The sequence below is a fragment of the Chelonia mydas genome, chromosome 24 (genome assembly GCF_015237465.2).
Source record: "Chelonia mydas isolate rCheMyd1 chromosome 24, rCheMyd1.pri.v2, whole genome shotgun sequence".
Classification (NCBI taxonomy): domain Eukaryota; kingdom Metazoa; phylum Chordata; order Testudines; family Cheloniidae; genus Chelonia; species Chelonia mydas.
Window position 1 is genome coordinate 6,064,149 of NC_051264.2, and position 21,326 is coordinate 6,085,474.

At 50.0% G+C, this 21,326-nt stretch overlaps 1 long non-coding RNA gene across 1 annotated transcript; it reads left to right on the top strand.

Moving 5' to 3' along the window:
• The first annotated feature begins 1,072 nt into the window (after nucleotides 1–1,072).
• LOC119564093 lies at nucleotides 1,073–9,347 on the top strand. The gene is made up of 3 exons (XR_006287355.1): nucleotides 1,073–1,608; nucleotides 4,282–8,807; nucleotides 8,984–9,347. It is a non-coding gene; the product is annotated as an uncharacterized LOC119564093 (long non-coding RNA).
• The last annotated feature ends 11,979 nt before the right edge of the window (nucleotides 9,348–21,326 follow it).

The following is a 21,326-nucleotide window of genomic DNA, read 5'->3' on the forward strand; positions in this document are numbered from 1 at the left end:
TTGGCAAGGCAGGGGTGGGCGATGCTGGGTTATTTACACGGTTTTGGTGATGACCTTTACAGAGATGGACCTGAGACAGTGAGCAGGGAAGTTTAGAGACTAAAATTGCCTCACTCTTACATAGTGTTTTCTCTCTGTACATTTCAAAGCGTCTTACAAAGGAGGGCGGTTTCCTTATCCCCATTGTGCCCCAAGGGTCAGTCCTGGGGCCGGTTTTGTTCAATATCTTCATTAGTGATCTGGAGGATGGCGTGGACTGCACTCTCAGCAAGTTTGCAGATGACGCTAAACTGGGAGGAGAGGTAGATACGCTGGAGGGTAGGGATAGGATACAGAGGGACCTAGACAAATTAGAGGATTGGGCCAAAAGAAATCTGATGAGGTTCAACAAGGACAAGTGCAGAGTCCTGCACTTAGGATGGAAGAATCCCATGCACCGCTACAGACTAGGGACCGAGTGGCTAGGTAGCTGTTCTGCAGAAAAGGACCTAGGGGTTACAGTGGAAGGGAAGCTGGATATGTGTCAGTGTGCCCTTGTTGCCAAGAAGGCTAATGACACTTTGGGCTGTATAAGTAGGGGCACTGCCAGCAGATCGAGGGACGTGATCGTTCCCCTCTATTCAGCATTGGTGAGGCCTGGAGTACCGTGTCCAGTTTTGGGCCCCACGCTACAAGAAGGATGTGGAAAAATTGGAAAGAGTCCAGCAGAGGGCAACAAAAATGAGTAGGGGGCTGGAGCACATGACTTATGAGGGGAGGCTGAGGGAATTGGGATTACTTAGTCTGTAGAAAAGAATGAGGGGGGATTTGATAGTAGCCTTCAACTACCTGAAAGGGGGTTCCAAAGAGGATGGATCTAGGTTGTTCTCAGTGGTACCAGATGACAGAACAAGGAGTAATGGTCTCAAGTTGCAGTGTGGGAGGTTTAGGTTGGATATTAGGAAAAAAATTTTCACCAGGAGGGTGGTGAAGCACTGGAATGGGTTACCTAGGGAGGTTGTGGAATCTCCTTCCTCAGGGGGTTTTTAAGGTCAGGCTTGACAAGCCCTGGCTGGGATGACTTAGTTGGGGTTGGTCCTGCTCTGAGCAGGGGGTTGGACTAGATGACCTCCTGAGGTACCTTCTAACCCTAAGATTCTATGATTGTACAGATGGGGAAACTGAGGCATGGGGCAGGGACTTGGCCACAGTCACCCAGAAAGTCAGGGGTCTGAACTGCTACCCAGAGCCAAATACCTCGGGGAGGGCGGGGAGTTGTGTGTGTGAAAACATTACTGCCTTTGCCTTCCCTGCCCTCAGCCCATTTGTAGAGATGGCAGCCACTGTGTCCCCCCCCAGGGTGGCTGCACCCCATTACCGAGCAGGCGCCTGCACCGTGCTCTTGCCTGGATACTTGACATTGGTTCTTTCTTTTGTCCTTTTCCTTACACCAGGACAAAAGCCTCTCCCCTCCTTCTGGCCAGAGGCCTTGCTGGCTTCTTGCCTGCGGAAACACCAAGCGCCTTCAGCCTCCTACAGACTGAATTAAGGGCAGGTTTTGTGTGGCTATCTGCAGAGCAGGAGTTTCCTGTCCTGTCATCCTCCCGCTTTCCTCTTCCTTTGTCCAAGGTTTGTTTCAATTCTAGGGAGGGGATTTTCCTCTGCTAGGTGGGGGCTGGGCTGAAATCACATCCTACCCAGCTTCCCCCGCTGGCCTGTTTTCTAAAGGATCATTAACCAGAAAGGAAATGTCTGCTCCTTTTCTAGAGACCTCAAGGACTATTTGGAAATGGATACGTTTCGGTGGGGAGGAGGGTGCTTTATTGTTAGCGCCTGTGGGAACAATGTTGGGTGGACAAAGCAAAGCGCACGAAGAAGCAGCATGGCCTAGCAGATAGCATGCCGTCCCGGGGCTCTGGTCTTGTGGGTTCTGTCTCTGCTGTGGCGGGTGACCTTGGGCAAGTCACTTCACTTCCCTGTGCTTCAGTTTCCCCATCTGTAAAATGGGACTGATGTCCTGTGTAAAGTGCTCTGAAATCTACTGATGAGAAGCACTGTATTATTTATCCATAGGGCAGTAGCAGGGTGAGCTCCCTTCTCCCTCTCTTCTCTTATCCCCCGCATCCCTACTCTCGGGCCTCACTTCTGCCTTGGAGAGAGAAGTCCAGTCTCCAGTCAATCATTGGCCTCCCCGCTGAGGCTGCTGACCTGGGGACCTGTCAGTACCATGGCGGTGTTGGGGTTTTTTTCATACTGACCCCGACCCACCTGGGTCAGGGCTTTGGGTGAGCTTGTACTTGTCAGTTGGAAGCTGGGCTGAGAGCACCGAACTTACTCGATAGAACAGCCATCAGCTGAGGCTGTTTGGAGAGAGCAGGATTGCCTGGTGGTTATAGCGCTCGCCTGAGACTTAGGAATCAGGGGTTTCATTCCCTGAGTGTCAAGGGTTGTGTCTCTCTGCTTCTGTTCCCCCTCTGTAAATGGTGATCCTATCAGTGGCCTACCTCGCCAGGGGGATTGAGGCTAAATCTGTGAAGATTGTTAGGGGCTCAGATAATTGGGGAGGAGCGAAGAACTGTCAATAAATAGACCTGCCTTTGAGCCAGTGACTAAGAGGTGAAAGGCTCCAGGGCCTGTTCTTACCAAGTTTAATGGTTTTCAAGAAAGCCATAAACACAAATCTCTAGCGGGAGTGGGTGTGTTTATGAGCAGTTGATTCCCTCAGTCAGGCATCCCATGCTTCTCCCGTGACTGATCTCTGCTCCCCTTGGCCTTAAGGAAGGGCATTTCTCTTCCCTTAGTGACCCCCTGCCTGCTCTGTGCGACAAAGCCTCACTGGTAAATCGTGCCTTCCCTCCACACTGCCTTGGATGCACCCACAATTCTCAGTCCTGGGGGTGCTGGGATGGCTCTGGCACTGGAGACCCGGGGCGGGGAGCTCAGCAGTGCAGCGCGTCTTTTGCCAATAGAACCTGTGGCGGCAAGGACATGCTGCAGCGGTGGCAGCAGCCCCGAATATGGGAGCGCTAGTGAGAGAACCATGGCGGGAGAAACTTGACCAGTAAAACTTTCTAGCATAGACATGACCTCAGCAGGCTGTGAGCAGGGGGAGATTCCTCCGCACGATGGACAGCAGGGTTGTGTGTGCGCATCAGGATATCGAATTCCTGGGACAAGGACTCTGGTTACTTTGTATTTTAATTGCAAAGGAATATTCTGTCCCCTCCGTCGGTTGCAGGTTTTTTTTTTTTTTTAACCTGCCCTCTTTGAGGTTTCTTAGCTGTGTGAGGCTCCGGCCACTCAGAATCAGAGGTGCAGTCCTGCTGCAAAATTCAGACCAAGACACTGAAAACCATGGCGCGTCCTAATCCAGAGTTTTGGTTCGGCTGATTAGGATGACAGAGGCTATTTGCTAAAAGCTCAGATCTGGGATCTAGCAGCAAACACCTCAAAGCTCCGAGGTGGGGCTGGATCCAGGGGGTTTGATTTGGGACCAGTCCTTTTGCAACCCATCTCTATTATAATTACAATGGCACGTAGAGGCCCTGAGCAAATGGGGACCCTTTGTGTTTGTACAGCGCTTAGCACACCGTAAGAGTAATTGGCTCTGAAGAGCTTGCAGTGTAAGTAGACGAGAGGCAAAGAGTGGGAGGGAAAGTGTTCAACACAAAGTCACCTACCAGCTCAGTGGCAGAGGGCAGTCTCCTGTCGCCCAGGCCAGTGCGCTAGCCACTAGACCATGCTGCCATCCTATCCTGGTTGCATCATATCCTGTTGTGACACTTAATTGTCCATAATTCTCTCTAGCTCCAGGACGTTGAGGCTCTTTAGGGGCTGATCGTGAGCTGTGGCTACACTTCTGCCCTCTGTCTGTGAGCTCTGAGGCTACAAATAAGTGCTATTTGTCACGGTGGTAAAAACATTGTGGGTACCTGTGACTTCTGTTTGTCTGCATCTCTTCTTTGTGTCCATAATGTATGTACTTATTTTTTTAATAAAATCACCTGCAGCAACAGCTCTTGGCCTGTGGGCCTGGCTCTGAATATTGCGACCTGGTGCAAGGGGTCGCAGCACCACCCTCATTACAACAGGGAAAGTGACTTTGCCAAGATCACCCAGCAGATCAGTGGCAGAGATTTTTTTGATTTAAAAAAATGCTGACACAGATCTGCAACCCTGCCTGTGAGTAATAAGTTCTTGCTTCCCCATCCTGCTGTGCTCCTTTTTTCTCTCTTTCTGTTGCCTAATTATCCCCAGGCTATGCCAAAGCTAGGTCATAGCTCAACTCCCCTCTACTTTCAGATTCATAACAACACACCATGAGGCATAGGTCGCTCTCCAGTATGCTGCTGATTCATCGGGTATCTATAACATAAATCCTCCAGCTGCAGAAGTGACCTCCAATCTGCTATTCCAGGAACAGCCTCTCTCCAGTGGGGAATTCCAGGTGATCTTGTTTGCCAAAGATTTTGCGAGATTTTTGCGACATTGGTAAAGTGGTTTTTTGACAATCGCCTGCTTCATCGAAAGATCTCCAAAGAGCTCCTCATTAACATAACTCCACACGTGCGGTAGTTATCATGATCTTTCGTTTACAGGTCGGGAAACTGAGGAATGGGGCAACTATGATTTGCCCCACATCTGTGGCAGAGCAGGGAATAAACCCCAGATCTCTCAGGAACTGCCGGACTGGATCAGACCTAAGGTGCCTCTAGCCTAGTGCCCCATCTCTGATACTTCAGAGGAAGGTCCAAGAGCTCTGTGGAGATGGGGGATAATCTTTCTCTCCTCTCCCCGCTCCCCCGCCCCCCCCCCCCCCCCCCCCCCGGTATAGGTCATATCCTGATTTCTAATAGAGATTGGCTTAAGCCCTGAAGCTCAACCTTTAATATCCCTTCCAAAAGTTGCTTCCAGGGAGGCAGCGTAGTCTAGTGGATAGAGCACTGCACTGGGACTGAGTGGGAGCTAGCTTCTGTTCCTGTCCCTGCCACTGGCCTGCTGGGTGACCTTGGGCAATTTGTGTCCCTGCTCTGTCCCTCAGATTCCCCATCTGTAAAATGGGATACAATGATACTGACCTCTTTGGTAAAGCACTGTGAGATTTACTGACGAAAAGTATTAGTGTGAGCTAGGAAGGGTTACTATTTCAGCCCAGACAGCCAGGCCACTCTTGAAGGGAATGTTGCATTGTGGGAATGTCGCTGGAGGACTGATTATACCGGTAGAGATAACATGAGTCCACAGTGCCCCTGGTGCCAATGAGGCTGAAGTCCCACTGAAACAGGCAATTAGATTTTTCTTTGCAATCACAGGAATCTCAGGTTTCATTTTAAAAAGTTCTCACGTCAAGTGACTCCAGGAGCTGGGGCTTTAACAGAAAACACAGAATAGTACAGCACTTGGCTTGCAATAACATGGCAACAGCTGGTAGCACTGGAGGGTGTTTGCCTATATGTCATTGGTGCTCAGCTCATTAATACCTCAGGTGTCGAGGCTTTTGGGGCAATTCTGAGGCTTTTTATTGTCGATATGCAGAAGACATGCCCTTTGCAGAACCTTTATGTCCCTAATGGGCTCGGAGAAGTCAGTGACATGGTGAACGAACTACATGAATCCTATAGGCACGCTGCAGGCCGTCCCTTTGGGTCATTATAACTCAGGTGTTATGCTGCTCGCATGAAGGAGGCTGCAGTAGCTGTGGTATAAATCATTCCTCCTAAAAACCCTAGGAACTAATGAGCTGAACTGGGTTCGAACTGCAACCCCCTTGAAGTACCAAGGATGGGTTAGAGCCAGGGGGCTGGGACTAGCTCAGCGCTATTTATATTTCAATGTTTTCTGCAGGCCCCAACTGAGATCAGGGCCCTGAGCTCTGCGCAGACAGTGAGAGACCGTGCCTGCTCTGAAGAGTTGGAGCTAAATAGACAGAGAGTGGGAGGGGAAACTGAGGCACAGAGCAGGGGCGGGACTTGCCCAGGGTACCCAGCAGGTCAGTAGCAGGTGGATGGAAGCAGACTGAAAAGTAAGTGCCAACCTTCATGAAATGGCTTTTGACACTCTGCCCATGCAGCCACCAATGCATTCCTCTGTTTATTCCTGCACCTTAGTACAAGACCTCCTGAGGAGTCCTTAGAGGAAAATGTGCCATCTGATTGTACACCATATCCCATGGAGGCAGAGAGGAATTTTCTTCCTGACTCTTCCAAGACAATTCATTAATGCCCTGACATGAGGGGATGAATAGCCCTTGTATTAGTTACCCTATCTCCTGGCACTGCAGACGATACTCATGAATATCAGTTTTTTGGTGTGAGCTCACTAAGGAATTTCCCCCTCTCCACCACATCCTTCAGCAGGGAGTTCCAGAAGTTACTCTCAATTATACCCTACAGTAGCTAGACCATAGGTTAACCTCAGTAATTTGCAGCAGTGTAAGCCACACCCACTCCATGTGGTGCTCTGTCCTTCTCCAGTGGGATCTGGGCCACCCATAAAGCTTGCTGCCACCTGGGGTAACAGAGGTTGCCTTTTTAATGCAGGAAGTAGCGGTTCATACTTTAAGATCCAGAGGGCCAAGGTTCAATCCCCACAGCTGATAACCCATCCAGGAGCACAGTGTGACAGCAATGTATTCCATAGATTGCCTTTATTAATACCCCATAGCAGTAAATTCTGCTGGAGAACTTCAGGAATATGCTTCATCTAGAATACCCCATACATATGAATACCACATGACCTCAGTAATATCCTGCAGCTCTGAGTTCTGTGGGTTAACCTTGGTGATACCCAGTAGCGCTGAGTTCCACAGGTTATAGCCTGCAGCTGGGGATTCACCAGGTTGTTTGTAATCCTTGAATCCATCTAATGACTGGGGCCTCTCCTTTCAGCTCCCTTCCCCCCCCCCCGGTTTTTGTATTCTGCACAAAGGGCAAGTGAGGGATTTTAATCACAAGTACACCTCATGTGTTTTGCAGGTTGCCTATCTCCGCTGGCATGCGGCCAGAGTTCTGGTTGTTATGTGTGTGTTTCAGGGCTGTGGTTTTTTTCTTCTTGCCCAATAACCCATAGATCATAGCCGTGCAGCTAACATGGAAATAGGGAGGGGACCTTTCACTGGTGGCTTTTTTTAAAGTCAACAAGCAGCATGCGGCTGATGCGTGGCCGATCAGGTGAACAAAGGACCCCCTCCAATCAGAGAGCGGCTGGGCTGAGCCAGGCGGAGCTTATGTCGCATGTGCAGATGTTGGACAAGGACACTGAATTTTCTCTGTGCCCAAAATGTTCTGCTTGAGGTGTCCTGCTCTCTAGGGAACAACCCATTCAGCCTCAGTTCTGGAACCACAGAGGGTGTGATCAGCAGATCTCCAAAGCTAAACAGGGACAGCTGTGGTTAGTCCCCGAGTCAGAGAGAAACCAAGGTATTGCAGGACCTGTTGGTGACTCCGTAGTCAGTCTGGAATCATTGCCCAGAAGGGGTCGGTGTGCTGCAGACACAGGGCTCAATAGGGGGGTGCTCTTCCAACAGAGCCCCTCAAGCTTGACAGTCGCTATGGTCTACGAGCAGCTTTCTGAGCGTTTGGGGGCTACTGGGCCATCTTTCCACTGAGGCATAACACTAAGATCTTAGTCCCTTAAAATCCCGTTGCCGCCTTATGCATCCGTAGCGCCGGTGTCCTGGCCAAATTCTAGTTAGGGTAACAACATTTCTGCCCCCTTAAATTTTCCCAGCATTTTCAGCTGGCTATATAGTATATTTCGCTTCCTGTCCGAGGCCATCTTCTATTGTTGCTTTGCCCTGTGTTAAACAGCTGCCATATCCCATCCCAGAAGTGGCTGCATTTCACAGGTAGGTAGCATGACCCCTGTATGGTTTGTGAAGTGCTTCAGGATCCTTTGGCACAAAATGTGCTGCAGAGTTGTGGTGATTGCATGTGTCAACAGATGGCGCTGTTGTGCACCTTCCAAATTATTTTGCTTCGAGTGCGAACAAGTTTTTAGATCTTGGTTATAAAAAGTTCTGTATAGATGGCACAGTTGGCTCTGCCTTAGGCTCTGATTGGAGCTATTTCTGGAGGCAGGGCTGTTCTCTGGGACCAGGCTTTGGGGTTGGGCTGAGATTCTTGGAGGAATGACTAGCCCTCCAAGCGGTTTGACCACCTCTGTTCCAGGACTGGGGTGTGTGTATAAATCAGTTACACTTAGGAAGTGTCTAGCATCTGCTCACTAATTTCTCCTCCACTGAGCAGGCGATGTGCAAGGTCCTCGATATTTGCTACCATTTGGCAGTGTGGCGATGCTAGTGCAAGAATGGGATGTAATGGTTGGGAAAAGGGGCAATGATATTAGAACCAAGTCCAGGGCTTGCCAGGGGCTGAGGGCTACTGTCCAACACTCCCTAAATTCTCAGATAAAATGAGATGCAGGTTCCCAGAGAAGGTCTTGCCGCAACACGTGAGGGCTGAGGGGGCTAGTTCTGCTCTCATTCTCCTTGTAGGGAGGGGAATTGCCTGCCCGGGGCTGGAGCGAAGAGCATATCGGGGGGTGTCTTAGATCGCACTGAGGCAGGGAATGAGCAGCCAGTGTCCCAGGCCTGGTTTTGTTACAGCAGTGCTCTCGGTGAGTCCACGACCTAGCTATGCAGAGGCTCCTACCTCAGGCTATTCGCTCAAGGGACAGTGGCTGACACCTAACTGACTCATCCTGGGGTTTGCGTATGTCTTAGCTTCGTGGAGCGAACAGAAACCGACTGTGGAAATACCAGCGACTACCTGGAATTTCAGCATAGGGAACAATCTCTGTTCCTGCCCTGCCTTCCTTGCATATCTCAGGTTGGTGGCGGTATCCTCATTATACCCCTGATTGCAAGAGGCGCTGAGCTTCCCTGGCCTTGTGGGGTACTTAGCTATTCTCTGAAAATCCGGCGCTTTCTCTGCCACCTTCCATGCCAGGGTCTCCAAGTGCTACCTAGACACTGATGATTTACGGATCCTAATTCTCTCTACAGCCAGTATCTCATTTGCCCAGAAGCAGAACTAGAAATCCAGGGGCCTGATTTTTTCCATCCAGTGTCTTAGCCACATTTGCCTTGTGCCCAGAGCAGCCCTTACACTCAGGATCTAGCAGAGACCGGCCTTGATTACTGTAGTAAACATCTACATCGAACACATCACCGGCCACCGACAGTACCAGGAGGTGTGAGCCAGTACGACATCGTGCATCCACTATGGGAAAGGAACTGAGAGACTTTTCCCATTGGACCATATGAACTGGAACCATAAACTCACTGAACATTAAATCCCACCAAATGAGGGTAGATCCATCCCCATCATCGTATGCGCTCATTATACTCCACACCTGAACATAGCCATTATATGGACAACATACTCCCATATCTCAATGTCTGTACTTTGACCGGTTAAACTTTTACCCCCAATCGGGAAGATTGCAGATTATGTATTCCTTACAACACCAGCTCCTAAACCGAATTTCGCACCCCTTGATAATCTGTTCCTTATTTCCTGATAACCAGAAACTTCTGTGCTTGAACTCTGTACCGTTTTCTTTATATTTCAACATTATCTTAATAAAATTATTAAATCTGAGCACCTCATCCTCCCTACAAAGCTCCCTTTTGAGGTAGGGCAGTGCTATCAGTGGGGAATTGAGCCACACACAGATTAAGGCACAGGGCCTCAAAGGTATTGAGGTGCCTGACTCTCAGATAAAACAATGGGCATTAGACCCAGATCCTTAAAAGGTATTTGGGGGTCTAAGTGATGTGCCTAAGGTCACACAGGGAATCTGTGACAGAGCAGAAACTGAAGCTGGGTTTCCCCCAGTCTGACATGAGAGCCCTACCCCCTGGACCATGCTATGGAGAGGCTGTGAATGGCTCCTGTGTGTGCCTCATCATCAGCTGCCCTATGCCCTGAGGCTCTGGCCAATGAAATTCCTGTCTGAAAACTTCAGGAAAAGTTCCCCTCTGCATGCAAACTTTGTGGCTCTCTCTCATTCTCACACTCTGTTTATAACTCAGGGCCCTTTTTGCAATCTCTAAGCCCCTGAGTGGGTAGAAATACACCCCCATTTTCCAGAGGGCGGAAACTGAGGCACAGGACAGCAACGGTCACCCACTGAGTCAGTGACATAGCTGGGAAGAGAACCCAGGAGGCCGGTGCGGGTCCCGCAGCGTGGTGCCCTGAACCCATTGCACTTTTGCCACCAGGGACGGCTTCTTTTGCAGCAGCTGGGCCGCTCGCCAAGGCCTGGTTTCCCAAGGGGTCTGGCAGACACGCACCCACTCATCCTTTCCCACCGCCGGGCCGGGCTGGGCTGTTTTTGCTCCGTTCACCAGGGCACGCAGCGCAAGAGGATGCCGATTGGCTGGTTGGTGGGATCAGGCGCCTGCTGATTGGCCAGGGCCCTCTTTCACATGGGTGCTCACACATCGGCCGCATGCTCTGGGCTGGTTCTTCCACCCACCCCCTCTAGCTTCTGTTCTTGATGCTTCCCATCCCTGCCGTGAGTCACAACCAGGGAGGGGGGGGAATGCCTTGGAAATGCAGGCAGCTGGAGGAACTGGTTGAAGAAAAAAGAAAAAGTGTGGGGGGAAAGACACCTTACAGGGCAACTTCCAGCTCCTGATTCTGTGACTCCCTTCTCTGAAAAGCCCCATCTATGGGGTGATCATAAACAGAGCTGAAACCCCCCCCCCCTCTGGCTAGGGGGCTGCCTTTTGGTGGGCGTATTCCTGGCGGTTTCGACCAGTGACATAATCTTGATTTAAAGATTAATCTCGAATTGCTGGAGACTCCAGGACAATCCTGGTGGGTTGGCAAACTTTTATAGGGGGCTGGTGTTCGAATGCGGCGGCAGCAAACGCCCATTTCCCCCCCCCCCCCTTGGGAGACCGTGTGGGTTAGAAAGCAAATGCTCCCATGCCTGACTCACGGCTTGGACCCCCTACTCCCAATCAAGCTCTGTGCCTCGGTTTCCCCATCCCTACAAAGGGTTTGAGATCTAGCGATTATAAGGGCCACCTCTTCTTAGGGCTTGTTTACCCTTGGAAATGGAGCAGAATAGCTATTCCGGCATAAATGTGGGGCTTGCACTGAAATAACTATTCTGGAAAAGCAATTTTTGGTCAATTTCCAAGTGTAGACAAGCCGTCCTGTTGCGCCCACTCGAACAGCGACCGGGAGCTGAACTCTGAATGAGGCCCGTAGAGAGGTGCAGGAGAGAAGTTGTGTAAAGCAAAGAGGAAGGGAATGTTGTCTAGAGGGGACTCCTGGGTTCTGTTTCCCCACTTTGCCCATGACTGGCTTTGTGATCTTGGGCAGATCAAATTGCCTCTCTGTGCCTCAGTTTCCCCCTCTGTAAAAGGGGTGTAATACCACTCAGAAGCTTCATGGGAGGGGCAGATGTAGTTATGAAGCTGCTGATTAAGGTGCTTCGAGGTCCATGCAAGAAGCGCCCCATGTTATAAAGGCAGGATTTCACCGAGAGAGAGAGCTGCAAAATTTGACTCCAGATTGGAACCTCCCTGAAGTTTTCAGAAATGAATTTTGTTGGTCTGCAGGAGTGTGTAAGCTCCACCTGCCTCTCTCCCAGCACCCACTGCCACACCCCTCCCCTGGAGGGGCAGAAGCTAGGGGTGAGAGGTCTCCACAGGCCTGTTCAGGCCTCGGACTGTCTGCTGAGAGATGCCAAGGACACATTTCCCACCACCCCAGCAGGAAAACAGACTGTGCTACCAGAGATTCCCTGCATAGCTGGCTTTGCTGGGGCAGCTCCCTTGGCAGGCGCTGCAAAGAGCAACTCCTAGGACTGTACAAATCCAGCTCCAGTGGGCATCCTGCTGGGCAGGAGTGAAGGAAGGGAGCCGGGCTGGCTCAGATTCTGTTTGACACAAGCCAGGGAGGTAGGAGGAGAGGAGAATTCAGTTAAACGGGGGCAGGCTGTATCTGCAGGGAAAAGGGTCTAAGGCCTGGTCTACACCTAAAACTCAGGCCAACTGAGCTCCGTTGCTCAGGGGTGACCTGAGAGAGCCAACCTACGTCCCAGTATAGACACCGCAAGGTCAACGGAGGAATTCTTCTGTCAGCCTAGCCACCGTCTCTTCGAGAGGTAGGTTTGCTGCAGGTGCTGTCCGAAGTGTCTAGGCTGCACCGCTAAAGCTAAGGACTTCAAGAGGTGTTTGTCTGGAGGAAAGGATGAGCAAAGGGCGGCTGAATTTGGTCCAAAATAACTCCAAAGCTATGTGCTAACGATGATCGGGATCATTGTATTGTAGCCTCAGTGGCATGCTCGATGCTTTACAGCCCAGCCAGATTCCTGTCCCAAAGAGTTGACCGTCTAGGTCCACTGATCTAAGGACTTGTGGTGAATGCACTGGACTGGGCCTCAGGAGAACTGGGCTTAGTTCCTGGCTCTGCCACAAACTCCCTGGGTGACTTTGGGCAAGTCACTGAGGGTGGGATTTTCAGAAGGAGATAGGTGCCACAATCACTGAGCCTAAATCCCCTAGGCAACTTTGCAAATCTTACCTGCTCTGTGCCTCAGTTTCCCCATGTGTCAGAGGTGGATAATCCTTCCTTTGTCTATTTAGACTGTGAGCTTTTCAGGGCAGGGCCTGTCTCTCACTCAGTGTCTGTGCAGCACCCGGCACAAGGGGGCACCGATCTAGGATGGGGGCCTCCCTGTGCTACAGTAATAGAAATAAGAAAAGGAGTACTTGTGGCACCTTAGAGACTAACCAATTTATTTGACCATAAGCTTTCGTGAGCTACAGCTCATTCATCGGATGCATTCACGAAAGCTTATGCTCAAATAAATTGGTTGGTCTCTAAGGTGCCACAAGTACTCCTTTTCTTTTTGCGAATACAGACTAACACGGCTGCTACTCTGAAACCTGTCAGTAATAGAAATAGCACTTCAGAGTTTCTTGTACTTTCCCTCTGAAACATCTGGCACTGGATGCTGCTGGGGACAATGTGTTGGACGACTAGGGCAGGGTTTCTCAAGGGGTGGGTCCCAACCCCAATGGGACCAGGGGGCAAAATGTTGAAAAAATCAACAGCAAAGAAAATCTCATTCCCTGCACACCCTTCCTCTCCGAGGTCAAGTATCCACTGTCTATCCCTCCGGGCACACACATCAGTTAGAGCCCCTTATAGGGAAGTGGTGTGGCCTAACTGGTTAGCCACTGGAGTGGCTGGGGAGACAGGACACCTGCATTCTAGTCTTGGATGTGCTGCTGGGTGACCTTATGCAAGTCACTTTGGCTCTCTGTGCCTCAGTTTCCCCACCATAAAAGGTGGGTAATGATACTGACCTCCTTTGTAAAGCACTATGTGATCTATGCAGGAAAAGCACTAGGGATTATTGTTCTATATCTTTCAAAGTGAATGGCTGGAGGTCATGGAAAACGACTGATTTTTTTTTTTTTCAAATTAAGGGGTTGCCAACCTGAAAAGGTGGAGCCACGCCAGCATAGACGGACTATGTTTGGGCGCACTCTGGCAATTTCTCTATTTGTACAGTGCCTAGCACCGTGAGTCCTGGTCTGTGACTGGGGCTCCTCGCGCTACCATAATACAAACAATGAAAATTACCCCTACGCCCCTGCACCAGGGGAAGCACCAAAACCCACAGGCGGCGAGAGCCGCTTAGCCTGTCTCGACAGTTTCACATTTTTACGCAGACTGTCCCTCTTTGTTGGTAGACTTCCGAATGTCTTTCGATCACATGGTGCTGAGAGGCAAAGCATTTGAACCACTCAGGGCTGGGGTTTGATCAGTAAGCCCCTTGTTCTCCTGCCTCTGTGCTTCATGGCACAGGGGATGCCTGAAATGTTCCCTCCGCTCTGGGTTGCTGAGTGGTGCCGCGTCTGTTACTAAACAGGTGTCCAGGAATAAGCCTTGCTACCCGGTGACCCCATGGCCCAATGTGTGTTGACTGTGCTGTGAAGAGGCAGGGAAAACAGCCCCACACTTGCACACTGAGTCGGTTTTTGCTCTTGGAATTCTTTCAAGGGAAAAGTTTGCACGCTTGGCAGCTCCCCACCTCCAGGCCCTGCTGTTGAGCAAGATGTCAAGGAGAGGACCTAGTTTTGAGCCAAACCACAAGGAGGAAGAAGCAAACTACTACTTAACACTCCCCCTCCCACCCCCGCGCATGCAGGCAGTGAGTGCTGTTCACATGCAAGGCAGCTTGCTCCAATCTCCTTGCAGCTGATCATCCGCCAGCCAATCCGGACAACTTCCCATCCCAGGAGCATGAGCTCAGACATAATAACTGTATCTAGCAGAAAGGGAGGAGGAATTCTGACTCATATGTAACTTTGCCTTTCTGTTTTACCACCTGTCTCATTGTTTGTTTGTTCTTCACCAGTAAGATTCAGCATCAGCCCTAAAGAAGTAAGGGCCAGATCGTCAGCTAGAGTGAAGTGGCTTATTGAAGTTAGCTGAGGATCTAGTCCTGTGTTTTCTTTTAAAAAAACATAGCAAAGCGGGTGTGTGTGTGTGTGTGTATTTTTCGAGGACTGGGGGAGATTTGCTAGAAATTGATCAGGGTTTGACACCAGAGCTCCAGGTGTTCTCGGGGTTCATTTCCTTTTGTTTTTCTCAGCTGACTCGCACTCTGCTTCGCATCCAAATGCTCTCAATGTGGTGGAAGGAATAAGAGTCAGGACTCTTGAGTTCTGCCACTCTTCTGCTATAAATAACCCCCTGGAACTTGCCAAACCCCTCTCTCCCCTCCTCCCGCCCCCAATTTGTGTGTTAAGAATTTGGAGCAGGTTCTGACACCCTTATTGACATCAAACTGCACCAGTCAATCTGCTTGATTCCACTCAGTGGCCCCACAGACTATATGTGAGTGCTTAATATCCTTAAGGCTACCAGAATCAAGCCCTTCAGACTTTCAGAAAGGGGCTAGTGATTTTTGGGGGTCCAGCTTGTGATCTCTACAAGGGGCCTGATTTTCAGAGGGCAGGGGCTCAGCACTGGCTGAAAATCCGCCCCCTTTAAAGTGCCTCAAGCAAAGCCATTGAAATAACGAACGGCGTTTGAAAATCTTGATTGATTTTTTTGTATTTATGTTCTGATTACTTCTCTCGTGTATCATGGTAGCACCTAGGAATTCTAGTCTATGGACCAAAACCCGATGGTACATGGTGCTGTACAAACAAAGACAGCTGTGCCCCATATATCTAAGCATAAGGGGAGACGATAGGTGGATACAGATGGGAACATGAGAAAACATTGTCATGTCTTTCAAAGCTTTTTTTTCAATGCCCCAAGGACCAAAACAGGAGATTTGGCCTCCTTTTGACATTGGATGGTGACAATCCTGTAAATAGACCCGTTTCTCCACTATTTCAGTGCTAGAAATGGTTCCCCGGGGCATTAAAAGGAATCCCATGTGTACAGTCCACCCAGCCATAAAACAGGGCTAATAAATATTTACCTCCTGCCTGGGGTGGCTGTGAGCTTTTATTAACCAATGACTGCAAAGAGCTTTGAGAGGCTCAGAGAAAGGCAAATCGTTACGATTATTATAAACATCGCTTGAAGCCCTTAAAATCTTCCTTTGCACTGCTCTTTTCTGTAGCATGATGCCCAGCCAGATGGTGCATAATGAGTGTCTTGTACAGTCAGAGCGTCTGATTTTTGCCTTATGTGGTTACAGGGTCTGATTTTCTTTTTTTTCCCCAGAAGGCTGAGCACCTGCGGGTCTAGCTGAATCTGGCCGTCACATTACCACCTAGCCTGATGCAGAGGGTAGGGTGCTGAATTTGAAGTCAAGAGACCTGCCTTCTAATCTCAGGTCGTTCTGGGCAAACGACTATCCCCATCTGTGAAATGGATGATTCTAACACTTAGATGTAAAGCTGCTATGTATGAACTAAGAAAGGTATTATGAATGCTTCATACCACCCAGTATCTTGCTTGCCTCTGGTTTCACCACTCTCGCTGTGCATGGTTGCATTGTGTCAATACCTCTCTGATGTCCTGTGATAGGAAAGATGCTGTCTCCTGCTAGGAGGCCAGGACCGTGACAAAACACATCACATGGATGGAAAACTGCCTACCTTACATGTGAGCCTCAAGCATAAAGACAATGCACTTGCCTTTTACCCAAATTGGCTTCGTGCAGGGGCGATACAGCAAAACATCTAATATTAACTACTGTCCTGGCATGCAGCATTAGGTCTCATACCATGTTTCAATCCCTGGCCGGGGAGTGAGCCGCTGTTCGCTAAAAGCAGACAGGCTGCTTGAGAATGACCTTGTCTAGCTGGCAAAATCTGGGGAATTAGTGATGGGCATTAGAGGTTCCTGGATAAATTTAATTTGCCTTTTTAAAAATTATTTGTTCAAATGAAGCTAAAATTAAGAGTTGAGCAGATTCATTGCTAAATTAGTGCTAAAGGTTAGAAGGGATCATATCGTGTGTGTGTGTGTGTGTGTATTACCAAACCCCCCCCCCCCCCATCCTTATCCATTTTACTAACATTTTAGAAGGGCTTCTCACCCAGTTTATGATGCTTGTTTCTTTTTATTTTAAAATGGATGGTGACACAAGATTAATCAGTTTCCTTTTGGAGTCCAGTCTGTTTCATTTTCTAGTAGGCAAGCACTACCACAAGGTTGCAGTGTTTGGGTTTCCAGCAGTGGCCCCACCCCCACCCCCAAGACTCAGTTTTCCTTGAATGACAAAAGAATTCATGAAACATTTCTGTTCACATTAGGTTTTGTAAGACTTTTTTGTGGGGGCAGTGACGCGAATTGCTGGGTTTAGCCTATCTAGACAGTGTGTTCCTTAGGAGACCAAAGTGATTAGGATTAAGTATGACCTCTGGTGCAATGTACAATAGAGGCCAGGAAAGATGGAAGGTGAGTGACTTGCACTTAGGCGGTAGATCAGACCTTAATTCTGCAAACACTGTACTGCAAAGATTAGATATTTATTGCTATGAGTAGCCCCACTGGCTTCAAACCTCCAGGGGACGGTAACCGTGGAGCAGCTAGTTAGAAGCCTCCCTCGTTCCACATAGGCAGGATTGGAATCAAGAGCCAATGTGACCCTTCAGTGCCACCCCCTGAAAGGAAAAATGGGTGAAATGAATCCATCCTAGTCTAGGAAAAAAATAATGCCATCAGAGTTTTGCCCAACCAAAATGTTGGCAAAATATCTCCTGCCACATAAGCCAAGAGGGTGCAAAATTATGCAGTTTCTCTGCTCTGGCCGTGTTCTACATCCCCGGTGCATGTGACCAAGCAAGGCACAGGGCAATGGAGAACTGGGCCCAGCTGGTTTAGGTCCTGCTGTGTGCATATGCTCCATAAAGCTCAGACTTCTGCACTTTGCTATATGGCATAGTCCCAGTGTCTTGATTTAAGGAGCTCTCTAAGTGGGGACACCACAGCTGGGAGGAGATAGGCTGTGGTGTACAGCAGACTGAGTGTTTTTTTCCACCAGGCTGTGGAGTTTGGCTGCAGCTGGTCTCTCAATCCATCTCCTTTGGGAGGCCGTTCACTGCCCCATCTCCCCCACCCAGAGCCCTGCAAACCCCAAGGCAGTGCCTTGCTTAGATTTGCCTCAATTGCTTCTATCTCACAGCCCATCCTTTGGGTGGGGCAGCAGCCTGCAAAGCAGGGAGGACACCTCATTGACTGTAAAAGGCAGCACGTGTGGGGAGTCTCTTTAACTCCCCATTGGTTGTAGCTCCCTGCATGGGGAGGGGTAGCTCAGTGGTTTGAGCATTGGCCTGCTAAACCGAGGGTTGTGAGTTCAGTCCTTGAGGGGGCCATTTAGGGATCTGGGGCAAAAATTGGGGATTGGTCCTGCTTTGAGCAGGGGGTTGGACTAGATGACCTCCTGAGGTCCCTTCCAACCCTGATATTCCGTGATTCTATGACTCCCACAGCGGGAGAGAGTCACTAGGCCAGGTGTCCAGCCAATGCAATTTGCAAGGTCACTGGGGTCTCGCCACCAGCGGAGACACGGACACCCCGTTGTGGCGGAGGCTGGCAGCTGCCACTGCTTTGACATCCCGGTCACGTTGGCCCCAGATTAGCTCTTGCAGGAGGAGCGAAGCAAGCGAAAACTAGATGAAAACCCCCTCCAGGAATAACACCTGGCAGCTAAACCCCTAAACCCCAGGTTGGAAAAAACAAGTTCTGTTCCACATTGCACTGGCCAAGGGATTAACTCTTCCTGTGTTGGGGCAGCGAACATCCACTGCTATATCAAGGGCAACTGATTTTCTCTAATTTTTTCTAAAGTGAGTCCGGAACAGCTCCCACCAGGGTCAGTTTTGGCTTCCCTGTTGTTCAATATATATACACACGTACGACCTTCCTGCAATACTGGCTGAGAAGTCTGGGTATGCTGAGGACATCTGTATGGTTGATCAGGGAAACCAATTCCACAGGAATGAAGGGGATCTCAGCCCAGACATGGATACTTTGCCCCTTTTCTTCCAGCAATGGAGGTTTATGGTGGCATCTCCTGTCCATCTAAGCAATCGCCTTGCCAATCAACCCGTCTCGCTCCATGCCCAAGGACGCTCAGTGCCATTCCAGTCAGTTAAGAACATGAGAACGGCCAGACTGGGTCAGACCAAGGGTCCATCTAGCCCAGTATCCTGTCTTCCGACAGCGGCCAATGCCAGGTGCCCCAGAGGGAATGAACAGAACAGGTCATCACTGAGTGATCCCCTGTTGTCCATGCCCAGCTTCTGGCAATCAGAGGTTAAATAACATATTATTGTCACATATTGGGAGTAAAACTTGGCCATCGCCTGACATATCAGCGTCGCCTGGAACACCTGCAAAGGAAAATCTCTTCCCCTACCCCCCTGATACGAAAGCTTTCCTGGGGAGCAGATCCCTCGGTCCTTCGTTCGTCTGTATTGGCCCTGGTGTTTGCCCAGCTCTGCAGGCTGGAGCAGAGCTGAGCTCAGCCATTCATATCACTCATGGCTGCTTGAATTATCCCGCAACCTCCAGTCTGTGCGTGCCAGTGCGCTTAGCTCCACCAGACCTTCGAGGAGAGGCCATTCCTGCGAAGTCTGCCTGGAGAGCTGTGACTGAGGAAACCAACCTATTACGTCTCCGGCTGACTGATGCCCCATTCTCAGATCGGGAACAACACACTCCCCCACTTGAAGTCTGCTCGTATTCCAGACTCCCTGTTCCTGCAGGCAGGGATGTGCCCTCATGGTTGATCTCTCAACGCCCCTTTGCTACGGCAGCTCACGCGCTCTTGGACGGGAGCGTTGCTGGCCCTTTACCATGCCCGGACCATCGGCGCCGCCAGGGAGCCAAAAATTACGTCCGTACGGAGTGGAGAAGCATTGCTGGGAGAGAGTTGAACACGCTGAGTAAATTCAGGAGTCCCATCGCTGCACCTACTTCCTTGTCCACTTGGTTGTAGAGCTTGGTTCAGGCTCGGCAGGCTGCTCTCTGGCTCGACCAGAGTTGCCTCAACCATGCACTGGCTTGGCCTGGATTCCTCTCCACGCTGTCTGTGACACTGCCCCGCAGTTACAGTCACCCAGGGGGTGGATGAGTGCCCAGCCCGACAACTGGAGGGTGGTCTACAATGCCTAGCCTCCCTTGATTCAGAGGCCAGTCTCTGGCTGGGGAACCTGGACATTGAGCTCTGACGTCTGCATACAGAAGAAGTTTTATTTAAAAGGGGACGGAGGTGTGTGTGTGGGGGGAGGGGGGGGGGAATCGCATTGCTCTATTCCTGCACTTGGGGCAGGGATGGAGAGGAGACTTTAGATCCCTTTGCTCTCCCTGTACTCTGGGGCTTTCCAAGGGCTTTCCTGGCCCCTAGTGTAAGTTAGAGCAGCCCTAAGGTGGCTCTAACTCATACTCTGCTCCTTCTACCATAGTTCAGAGCACTTTGGCCATGCTTCACTCCACCCCCTATGCCAGGGGCTGGGATCGAAGGCTTATGCAGAGCCCTTACATGGGCTGGGGACACCCCCTGCCTGGGGGAAGGGGCATTCTCAGGAGGCTGTTTCTTTTGCATGGGGATCCACACATTCTCATTTCCCCACCTGGGCCAGCTGACTACAATGAGACCTAGTTAATCACCCTCCCTGGTAGATAATTGTTGTGCCTTAGTCCTCATTTGAATGAGTCTGGCTGTAATGTCCAGCCTTTAGTTCTTGTTCTATGTTTTTCCTATTCGATCACAGGTTCCTGTAGTACCTGGCTGGTTCTTGGCTCACTGATAAGTTGCCTCTCAAGCTGCACCCACTGAATTTCACAGGCAGCAAATTTAAAAGAAACAGAAGGAAACACTTCTTCACCCAACGCACAGTCAACCTGTGGAACTCATTGCCAGGGGATGTTGTGAAGGCCAACACTATAACGGGGTTCAAAAAAGAACTAAATAAGTTCATGGAGGACAGGTCTATCAATGGCTATTGGCCAGGGATGTGACCCCCATGCTCTGGATGTCCCTAGCCTCTGTCATTGCCAGAAGCTGGGAGAAGATTACAGGGGATGGATCACACTACGACTGCCTGTTCTGTTCATTCCCTCTGAAGCACCTGGCTTTGGCCACTGTCGGAAGACAGGATATGGGGTTAGCTGGACCAATGGTCTGGCCCAGTATGGCTGTTTCTTATGTTCTTTATGATAAACTAAACCGATGGAGAGACTTAAGGAGCTCTCTGCCAGGCATTTTCTCCAGCCCTCATATAACTTTTATGGGTTTTTTTCTGTCCCCTCTTCAACTTTTCAACATCCTTTTAAAAAATGCAGATGCCAGAACTGGCTGCAGTATTCCGGTCTCCATCTCACCCATGCTGCATTCAGAGGTAAAATCGCCTCCCACCTCCTCCTTCTACTCCTGTTTATACATCCAAGGATTGCATTGGCCCTGTGTAGTTACTGTGATTGATAGACAGATGATATCCCCTAAAACATTCATTTGACTGACCATCAGAAAAGCCCCCGTGTTTGAAGGGTTAACGTGAGCTGTTTCGAATGTCCCCTTGTTTTATCTGGGTTCAGAGGGGCCAGGATGCTGGCTATATCCACTTTCCCTGGAGTAGCTCAGGCTTGGACCGACAAACACCCTGATCTTAGCAGCAGAAATGTGCTGTCCACTTGCTCCTCTGCCTTTGGGGAACAAATTCATGGCCCAGTGTCACGTTGCCGCCGGTGGACCTGGCTCTATCTCCTTATAGGGATCGGAGTTGCCCAGACTTGTTCCCCCATCTCGAGCCTCCCCTCTGGGGACATAAACAGCTTCCTGGAAAAAAGCTGCATTCTCTCCTGGGTATCTTTAGAATTAAGCTGCCCAAGGACAGCTGCGCT